This window comes from Juglans regia, chromosome 10, assembly GCF_001411555.2.
Source record: "Juglans regia cultivar Chandler chromosome 10, Walnut 2.0, whole genome shotgun sequence".
NCBI classification, from domain to species: Eukaryota; Viridiplantae; Streptophyta; class Magnoliopsida; order Fagales; family Juglandaceae; genus Juglans; species Juglans regia.
This window is the reverse complement of record NC_049910.1, coordinates 537,176-548,054: the sequence shown is the minus strand read 5'-3', so window position 1 is coordinate 548,054 and position 10,879 is coordinate 537,176. Positions and strand designations below refer to the sequence as shown.

At 33.3% G+C, this 10,879-nt stretch overlaps 3 pseudogenes; 1 reads left to right on the top strand and 2 right to left on the bottom strand.

The window, feature by feature from the left end:
- LOC109001899 lies at window positions 1-1,739 on the bottom strand (annotated as a pseudogene).
- Window positions 1,740-3,871: 2,132 nt separating this feature from the next.
- LOC109001830 lies at window positions 3,872-4,598 on the top strand (annotated as a pseudogene).
- Window positions 4,599-8,595: 3,997 nt separating this feature from the next.
- On the bottom strand, window positions 8,596-10,203 carry LOC109001898 (annotated as a pseudogene).
- Between the last annotated feature and the right edge of the window lie 676 nt (window positions 10,204-10,879).

Genomic DNA, 10,879 nt, shown 5'->3' with positions numbered 1-10,879 from the left:
AAAACAAAGCATTATAAATGTATTTGACATTTGCAGCAATCAAATTATTACAACCACCTTGCAAATGCCTCCTGCCAAACTCAAAAGATTAGCCCCGCTTAAACATCTCAACAAGAATCTCCACAGCAACTTTGAGGACATCACGGCGTACTCCAATGTTGGAATAATAACGATCGGAATAATAACGAGCGGCATAATACATGCTAAAACCAACCACTGTCAAGCCGCTAAAACTGGTAGTGAGATATGGTACTGGATTAGAAATTACAGCCTTAGCAGCAGCTCGAAAGGATGACGCCTGTCCACTTCCTCCCACGCTCATGCTACTGAACACAACCAAACTTGTTTGCAATATATGGCAAAGTCTTCGCAGTTTTTCTTGGAAACATCATAGGAACCAAAGCCATTCTGAAGGAGATATTTAGCACGGTAAATAACATCTTCTGGTGGATCAGATGGAGCAAGAGTGCAGGTACCTCCACGAACTTTGGCAAAAAAGAATGCTCGTGTGACACCATACTCAAAAAGGTACAGATTTCCACCCGAAAGAAAACAATCTATACAAGAAGTAATGACTCCATTGAGTTTCGATTGATCTCCACAGCTTGAGCAAGGAATGTCCATGGGATGATAGGAAGGTGCTGAGCTCACAATGATGCGGTCTATCACAGTTCCTGTTCCAATCTCCTGGCCGCCTGGACCACTAGTAAAGTGGATAACATTTCCCTCGCCGACATATATCCCTGTTATTACAGGGTACAAAAAATTAAAAAAAAAAAAACAATAGAGAACGAAGAAAATGAAAACATGAAATAGGGGGAAAAAGTCCATCACCGCATGTCAATTATGGGCACCAGAAGTTATCACAAAAGTATATTGCATCATTTTTTTCGAGTTTTCACGACTCTACAACCTCTACATTCTCAGCCATTGTCAATCAATGGACATGTTTCCCTACACTTTTTTTTTCACAAGTTCAATTTCCCCTACACACCTATTTGGATATAAAAAAACAAATATGCACTGCTTGACAGAGACATAATTCTTCAATAGAGTGAGTGGGGGGGGAGGGGGAGATCATGGCTTAAATTCAAGGTCTATCATCACAGGAGTGGGAAAGGGAGAAACAAAGATAAAGATTTGAAATGTAATAAACATGGTATAGCCTTCTTGTTGTGAAGAGTCAATTCTGCAGATATTAAGTCCAACTTTGAAAAACGGTTAATGCTGGAAAATCAAAATTCTTAAGAAGGTAAATCGTTAGCTATTTTAATAAGATTTCGCTGCATAGTCATAGCAACTGCAAACAAATATAGAAACGCATCCCCAATGCTTTAAACATATATTTAGTAGAACCATTAATGTATAACAAAGGGAAATTAAGATATAAATAAGAGGACGGCGTTTGTTTTGCTTCTCCACTCGAAAAATTTGTCTTATTGTTCTCTCCAGAAACAGATCATGAGGCATGGTTCCCAGAATTGTAATTACAGTGAGATAAGCTGATTAAACAGTAACTCTTTTAAAGATGAATAATTAGCACAACAATATCCATGAAATGCATAAGTAATAAACAAAATGTAGACTTCATAAACTTGAAAAAAGAGAAGGAAAATAAAAGGGGGAAGAAGGCGTGACCATGGTGGGCGTAGATATAGGCGTGCCTCCAAGAGTAGATGTGATCCCCCGGTTTCAAATTCTCCCTCTCGATCTTGTTCGACAGCACTCCCATCTCCTTCGATTCGATCTGTGAGAGAGAGAGAGAGAGAGAGAGGATGGGGGATTCTAGAAGGCGACGGGGATGCAACTCCTCGAATGCAGTAGCTTGCTTGGCCTCTACGCATTCGTTTTTAAACAAAAAAAAGGTTGTAACACCCTCTTCAATTCTTTCGTTTTCATCGGATCACATATGATAATGATGCGTCTGTGTTAAGACTTCTAATTATATTTTGGTTCCCCCTCCCCCCAAAAAAAAATTATTTGGGTAGTACTAGTGTGCCCGGTTTTACTTTTTTTTCTTTTTTCTGTTTCTCTTTACTTTTTAAATTTGTACTAGTGAAATTTGTACTAGTGAGCCGTCCAATAGTATAAATTTTTCTCTTTTTTTTTAACATATTTAAATATTTCTAAAAAATATAAAAAAAAATATCAATACACTAATAATCACTTCTTTAATCAGTAAGGAAAACAAAAAAATTAAATATATAGGCAGTCAAAATGACACAGCTCAGTAGTATTATTCATCATATTTTGGTGTGGAATGCTCCTCCCCTATCTCTCTCTAAAAATTTCCAATTCTTACTTTTGTCGGAAGAGGTTTCTTTTACTTAGTTTTATTTTACTTTCTTCAAGGTCGAAAAATACAGATTTATAACTTTCCGGCAACATCCAAGAGACACGCACGACACAAACAAATTCTCAGGTCGAAAATCGTTCAGAGAAAAGTGATGGTTTTACGAAAATCACTGTGTGTGGTCCTTACGCGCCACCCATTCTGGTATTTTTTCTTGACTCACGCGCCAGATCACCGGACTCACCACCACCAGACATTTCAGATCCGACCTTTGTGGCTTAAAAGAGATAAGTGTGTTGCCTTTACAGGCCGTCGCAGATTCTGAAGTCTACCAAAATTGGTTCAAATTATAATTCGTCATTTCTCGCATCTATCTTACTTATTTCCTTTTTAGTTTCATTATTGTTAATTAAAAAAAAAAAGAGTTCGTTCTCTCGTATATTTGTCTATTGAGGTTGAGTCTCTGTTTAAGCAGAGAGTGTTGTTTCTTGTACGTTTGTCTATGGAAAGTAACAACAATAGTGAAAACCAGACCAGTCACAAAAGGAAAATAGTATACTGATGGAGTTCCAAATGCATTATTTTGATTTATGATGTCATGTTTAATATGGAGATATCTCAGAATGTATTCGATTATGGATGTAAATTTATCTGATGAATGAATGATGACAGTTTTCCTTAAAAAAAATATTTGAAATGAAAAACTTTTAAATTTTTAATTATATAAATCAAATTTTGTTAAGTAAGCAATATTAATCATGCGTTTTTTACACAAATATTTTCATTAGTTTGGATAAATTTTATTTTAATTTGTTATATTTTTTATAGTTAGTTTTGATCCCCCAGTGTGTTTTAAAGGAGCGTTAAAAATTCTATTCATTTTCTCCATAGTTTGAAGGAGATAAAACTATTTTCATTCTAACTTGAGTAACCGAATCTTGTTTGGATTTTATTTTTCAAATTTGACATTTTTTTTCTTTACTTGTTTTGATCCAAGCGAGGAGCTATTGTATCCTCTCCTGTTTTTCACATCTTTTTAATTTAACAATGCTCATCATTTGGTAACTCTTAAATATGAGAAATGCTTGGGATTCCGATTTTGGGTCCCGAGCAATTATACCGATATATATATTTTTTAATTTACTGATTGAGTAAGTATTTTTTAATAATATTGTGATTGTGATTTTTGTTAAAATGTTTAAGAATATAAAAAAAATGCATAAAAAAAAGAGGCATTTAACCTTCGTGGGCAACATCGGAAGCAATTATCGGTGGCTCTAATACTGTCCATTATTAGTCTTTTTGTATATTCACATTTGATACCAAATAATTTATAAATAAGTAAAAAAAAAAATTTTTTTAGTAATATAATATATGAGAAAAGATTGATAGTTAAAACAATGATAGATAATAATTTTTATATTAAATAAAATCAATATTAAGTTGAAATTTAAAATCTAAAATAGGTATAATCCGTGGGATGGTAATAGTGATAAAAATAGGATAGACTTTTTAAAAAAAACAAAAACAAAAATAGGAGAGGTTTTATTTGCAACACATTACCATTGACATCGACGGAGGAAGGGTGAGAGACAGAAATCCAAATTTTCAATTCCTCCGAAACTAATCGCGAAAGAAGAAGGAAAAAAAAAAAACGCATAGACGGAGACCACGAAAAATTCAAAAATTCAAGGCATGGCTTCATCCACACAGTGTCTCCTCCAATTAGTCATCCTCTCCGTCTCAGTAATCTCCGCCGACGCCAGGCCCCGCAAAACGCTCTTCATCTCATCCTACTATTTCTCCTCCAAGCAAAACCCTTCCTCCTCTGGTGTCCTCACTGTCGTAACCGAAATCAGCCGCTTCAACCCTAGGACCACGTTCGATCGGGCATTCCCCTCCAATGTCTTCATCTTTCCGGCCGAGGATGAGGTGCGGGATCGTCTGATCCAACGGGACGACATGGCGCACGGTTGGGGTTGAAGAAGTCTTTGTCCTCCTCCTACGACTTCAGCTCGCTCCGCGACCGCACCAAGGATATACTAAGCGTGGTGCTGGCTCTACTCTTCGGCGTCGGCTGTGGCGCCCTCACGTTCGTCACCTTGTACCTGGCATGGTCCCTCTTCTCCAACCGCTTCTACGACCTCCGCTACGACTCTCCCTATTCTGCCGAAAATGATCGCCACGAAGATAATGAGTTCAACCCCAAGAAGATGGGATACGTGAAAATTCCGGGAGCTGATTCGATGCCCGCACCCGCATACGCCCCTGCCTCAGCTCAGCAAGTGGCATGAGAGTGCATAGTTCAAACTTCACCACTAATAAAAAGTAGGGTTGATGGAGCTTGTGACTCCAAGAGCACTCTCAATTATTCTTTATTTTACGTACTAATATTTATAATAGAGAAAATATTTGTATAAGCCGAAAGCTGCAGAATGCTCAATGTATTGAGTGTAAAAATAAAAAATAAAAATTGATGTGAGGTGTGCTGCGGCTTCCAGCTGATGCGTAGCTTTTTTTTTTATAATATATCATACATCAATTTATCTATTTTTTCTTCATATTATTTAAATATTATACTTTTTAATATTTTTTTATTCATTTTTAAATATTTTCTCTAACTATTAATAATATCTTCAAATCTTTTGATATTTACAATATTTCTCCATATACAATGTCTTATAATTATATTCTATTTAAAATTAATCTAAATTTATAAACTAAACTAGGGTATAAATTAATTCAAAAAATAAAAAAATAAGAGATTATATAATGAAAATAAGAGATTAATTCATCTTCAGATTTTGTCTTTGGCATCGAGCAAAGAAGAAAGTGTGGGAACAAGAGAGAGGATCAGAAATAAAAATAAATGTCTTTTCAAGAAATTAGGAAAATCAAATAGCAAAGAAAGAAACTAATTTAAAATGTTTACAAGAATGAATAGTTACATCCACATTTAGCATGCTACTGTAGCAGAACGTAAAATGAAGGATGTAATACAAGATCTATTAGAGGGCACTTTTAAGAGAATTTCTTTATATTTTAAAGAAAAATGTATTATACAGCATCCATTGGAAGTTCTCTAAGGGTGAGTTCAGGGGTAGAATTATGTTGGAGATTGGGGGCAGTAGTTTTAAAAATTAGTCTTATATATTGTATAATAAGATTGCCCCAATACTCAAACACACAATATATCACTTAAATATATTTAATTTCATTAACATAATAGTCTTGATTTGACATCTCTATTTCGCTTTATTTGCATTTGGTGTGCATTGTACAGTTTATTTAATTTCATATCAATGATATCATACAAGTTTTTCTTATATTTTTTAACTTACATAGTTACATGATTTTTTTATTATTTTATTCTCATTTGGGTTATTCTCGATTTCGTTGATTTTATTGCCTATAACATGTACATAATCTTCCTTTACAACCTTTATGATTTTTTAACCACATATTAATCAGTTAACTAGTTAGAAGTTTCAAGAGAGTTTATCTAATAGTTAAAACAAATCTGAAAGATTATTGCATACGGGAGACAGTAGATTTATCTAACTAGATGATTGATGAGACGTTTCTAAAGAGATAGAGAGAGTATGTGAAGAATTTATTTTCTTTTGTGAAGAATTTATCAGTTATTTACATATTTTTTTTTTCACTTATTAATAGTAATATAATTATACAATAAAAATTTAACGACTTGTATATTATTATATACTTTTTCAAGTTTATTCGTAATCTATAAATTTTTCTTAAAATTTAAAAAAATATGAGTAAGTCAAGAATAATTGTATAATTTTATGACATATGATTATTATTTTTTTATATAATCCCGTGAAAAAAATATATATTATTTATGCTAACACATATTGCATACTTTACTGATCCTCTCCCAAACACCAAATTTTAATTCCGTTCCTGGGTGGGTGGTCTAGAATCACTAATGATTAAAAAAAAAAAGGGAAAAAGAACTATTTTTGAGGTCTGTATCTATCAATTTACAACTTCACTGTTCTATATGTGGTCTATAATCCCATCCTTTGTAATATTGTTTTTTTTTATATATATATATAATGCCGTTTATCTATTTATGATGTATAATATGTTAGGATGCCATAGTTGAATCAGGTGAAACTCCAGATGAATTTGATCTCAGGTCTGTTTTAGCGATATATTTATCAAGGTTTGATTTTGTAGTTGAGATCGCATTCAATTTCAACTTTGCTAATTACCTCTAGAATGGTGATAAACGTGCAGTATAGTAGACTCTGGCTATTAATTTGCTATCTTCCCATTTCCCTCGACTTTTGAGCTACTTATCATGATTACATTCCCAGATTGCCAAACATGAAAGGTAAGGTTTGGTCAATGGAGTTGCAGCTTTAGCAGGAGAGCCTTTTCAAAAATTGAAAGTTTCAGGATCGGGTTTTGCTACACAACCTCCACCACACTCTACACTTTATTATTTTTTTAATTTTTAAAATTTTTAATATTTTTTTAAAATTATTTTAAATTTTCTATTTATTATTCATATAATAAATATTTAATAAAAAAAAAATAAAAGTTAAAAATAATATAGAGTGTGGAGTGTTAAGAGGTTGAGAAGATTTATTCTTCAGGATCAGTTGAATTTTTGAGTTATGTTTGTTGAGTACGTGAAAAAAATATCATCATTGTTATCACAATCACCAGCATTTCTCTTGTTTTTTTACTAGGGCACTTGTAGGATTGGGGCCTGGGACGAGGATTTTTTATTCTAGATAAAAATTTTATTTTAAAATTTTATTATTATTTTAAAATTTAAAAAAATTAATTTGAGTGAGAGTTTGAAAAGTTTATAATGATAAGATGAAAATTTTCTATCTCATCTCATGCCTGAAATATACAGTAGTCTATAGGGTTATCTGATCTGATAATACCTTAGAGCATTCTTATTGATTTGGCTAAAGTTTAAAGATAGTTAAACTTTAGTCAATATGTACCAAAAAACCACCACATTGGATTAGGCATATATATATATATATATATATAAATTTGGACTTCAGTTACAATAATTCACCAAATTTGTAGGTGAACAATAAGTTAGTTAAATATTAAAATATTCAATTCTCACCCCTTTCAAAATATGTAGGTATTATTAGTAATTAAGAAATTTGGTTTGATTTATTGTTATTAAGTACAAAATGTGATAAAAATAATTTAATTAGTTAATATTAATTAAAATATTAATTATTAAGTTAATTATAAAGGTCAAGGATGTCATATTATAAAACTTTGTGTTTATATAAAAATCTCAATGATATTATATTTGATGATAGAATGAAAATACCAAGTCATCCATGTTTTAAAAATATATAATAACTTTGTTTTTTATTTTAAGAATCCTTGCAAGCAAAATATAAGGTCAAAATATATATTGAATTTATGCATATCCTTTTAAGGATAAAATGTGGGTCTAGTGAAATTAGATACGATAAATGAATAATATATACTTCATATAAGAATAATAACAAAAATTCTAAACATAAAATAGGAGGATAAAAAAATAAAATTACATATTTTTAAGTAATGTACAAAGTGTGAAACTTCTATATAGCATGACTCAATATGTATATAGGGACACATATTTCAGACGAGTAATGTTAGATACAATTTAGGATGTATAAGTCCCGCGCACGTACTCATTTTGAAAAAAAGTGAAACTCATTATTAAAAAAATAATTTTTTCATGTGAATCTTAGATTTACTCAATTTTTTCAAATGAAGTACACAAAATTTACACACTATAAAATTACAAATATCATTTCACATTTCATCCATTAAAAGCTTCCCAAAGCAGCAGGTTAGGAGAGAAGGCCTCTATCCGAATATGGAAGGTCTTCAATAGAATCAAACAGATTATAAACTCTTGAGATATTGGGGTAAACGTTTTGATTTGAATTCCTACGAATATCGAATGGTTAAAAATGAGTTCACAACTGAATATCCATGCATGCATGACCCTTAGGGCCTCAAGATAAGAAGTAGAATGACAACGAACGGAATGCCATAGAAAGGCGGCTGCATTAATTCATCGTTTCATACAAAAGCATCACTGGTTCGCTACATTAAATATTACAAACCGATAATTAACAAGCAGCAATGGTATCAAGTAGCGAGCCAATTTACACACTTGCAATCACAACCTTAAAGAATGCCCAGAAAAATAGAAAAGCATTATATATGTATTTGACATAATTTGCAGCAATCAAATTATTACAACCACCTTGCAAATTCCTCCTGCCAAACTCAAAAGATTAGCCCCGCTTAAACATCTCAACAAGTCTCTCCACAGCAACTTTTTGGACATCACGGCGTACTCCAATATCGGAATCTAAACGACCGGCACAATACATGCCAAAACCAATCACTGTCAAGCCGCTAAAACTGGTAGTGAGATAAAGATATCGTAGTGAAAAAGAAATTCCAGCCTCAGCAGCAGCTCGAAAGGATGACGCCTGTCCACTTCCTCCCACCCCGATGCTACTGAACACAATCAAACCTGTTTTGCAATATATGGCAAAGTCTTCGCAGTTGTTCTTGGAAACATCATAGAAACCAAAGTCATTCTGAAGGAGATATTTAGCACGGTGAATAACATCTTCTGGTGGATCAGATGGAGCAAGAGTGCAGGTACCTCCACGAACTTTGGCAAGAAAGAATGCTCGTGTGACACCATACTCAAAACGGTACAGATTTCCACCCGAAAGAAAACAATCTACACAAGAAGTAATGACGCCATTGAGTTTCGATTGATCTCCACAGCTTGAGCAAGGAATGTCCATGGAAGGATAGGATTTATAGCAAGGTGCTGAGCTCACAATGATGCGGTCTAGCACAAATCCTATTCCAATATCCTGGCCGCCTGGAGGCCCCTGGACCAGTACGAGTAAAGTGGATAACATTTCCCTCGCCGACATATATCCCTGTTATTACAGGGTACCAAAATAAGAAAAAAAAACAATAGAGAACTGAGAAAATGAAAACATGAAATAGGGGAAAAAGTCCATCACTGCATGTCAATTATGGGCACCAGAAGCTATCACAAAAGTATCTTACATCATTTTTTTGGAGTTTTCACGACTCTATAACCTCTACATTCTCAGCCATTGTCAATCAATGGACATGTTTCCCTACACTTTCTTTTTTTCATAAGTCCAATTTCCCCTACACACCTATTTGGATATATAAAAACAAATATGCACTGCTTGACAGAGACATAGTTCTTCAATAGAGTGAATGTCAAAAGGGAGGAGTGGGGGAAGGGAGAGATCATGGCTTAAATTCAAGATCTATCATCACAGGAGTGGGAAATGGAGAAACAAAGATAAAGATTTGAAATGTAATAAACATGGTATAGCCTTGTTGTTGTGAAGAGTCAATTCTGCAGATATTAATAAGATTTCGCTGCATTGTCATAACAACTGCAAACAAACATAGAAACGCATCCCCAATGCTTTAAACATATATTTGGTAGAACCATTAATGTATAACAAAGGGAAATTAAGATATAAATAAGAGGACGGCGTTTGTTTTGCTTCTCCACTCAAAAAATTTGTCTTATTGTTCTCTCCAGAAACAGATCATGAGGCATGGTTCCCAGAATTGTAATTACAGTGAGATAAGCTGATTAAGCAGTAATCTTTTAAAGATGAATAATTAGCACAACAATATCCAAGAAATGCATAAGTAATAAACAAAATGTAGACTTCATAAACTTGAAAAAAGAGAAGGAAAAGAGCGTGACCATGGTGGGCGTAGATATAGGCGTGCCTCCAAGAGTAGATGTGATCCCCCGGTTTCAAATTCTCCCTCTCGATCTTGTTCGACAGCACTCCCATCTCCTTCGATTCGATCTCTGAGAGAGAGAGAGAGAGAGAGAGAGAGAGAGAGAGAGGATGGGGAATTCTAGAAGGCGACGGGGATGCAACTCCTTAAGGAGACGTTTGGATTCGCAAATCATCTCAGTTCATCTCAGCTCATCTCAACTCATCTCACTATTATTCATTACTATTCAGCAACTTTAACTCACAAATTTTACTACTATTCACAACTCATCTCATTACTATTCACAATCCATTTCATCTCATCTCATCTCAACTCATCTCAAGTCATCTCAAATCATCTTCAAATTTAAACGTCTCCTAAATGCAGTAGCTTGCTTGCCCTCTACGCATTCCTTTTTAAACAAAAAAAAAAGAAGTTACAACACCCTCCTCAATTCTTTCGTTTTTTCATCGTATAACATATGAATAATGATACGTCGTCTATGTTAAGACTTCTAATTATATTTTGGTCCCCCCCCAGCCCAAAGTACTAGTGTGTCCAGTTTTACTTTTTCTTTTTCTTTTTCTTTTTACTTTTTAAATTTGTACTAGTGGCCGTCCACTAGTACAATTTTTACTTTTTTTTTCTTTATATATTTTTTGACATATTTAAATATTTTTAAAAAATATTAAAAAAAAATCAATACATTAATAATCACTTCCTTAATCAGTAAGCAAAACAAAAAAATTAAAATAAAATTAAATGCATAAGCGG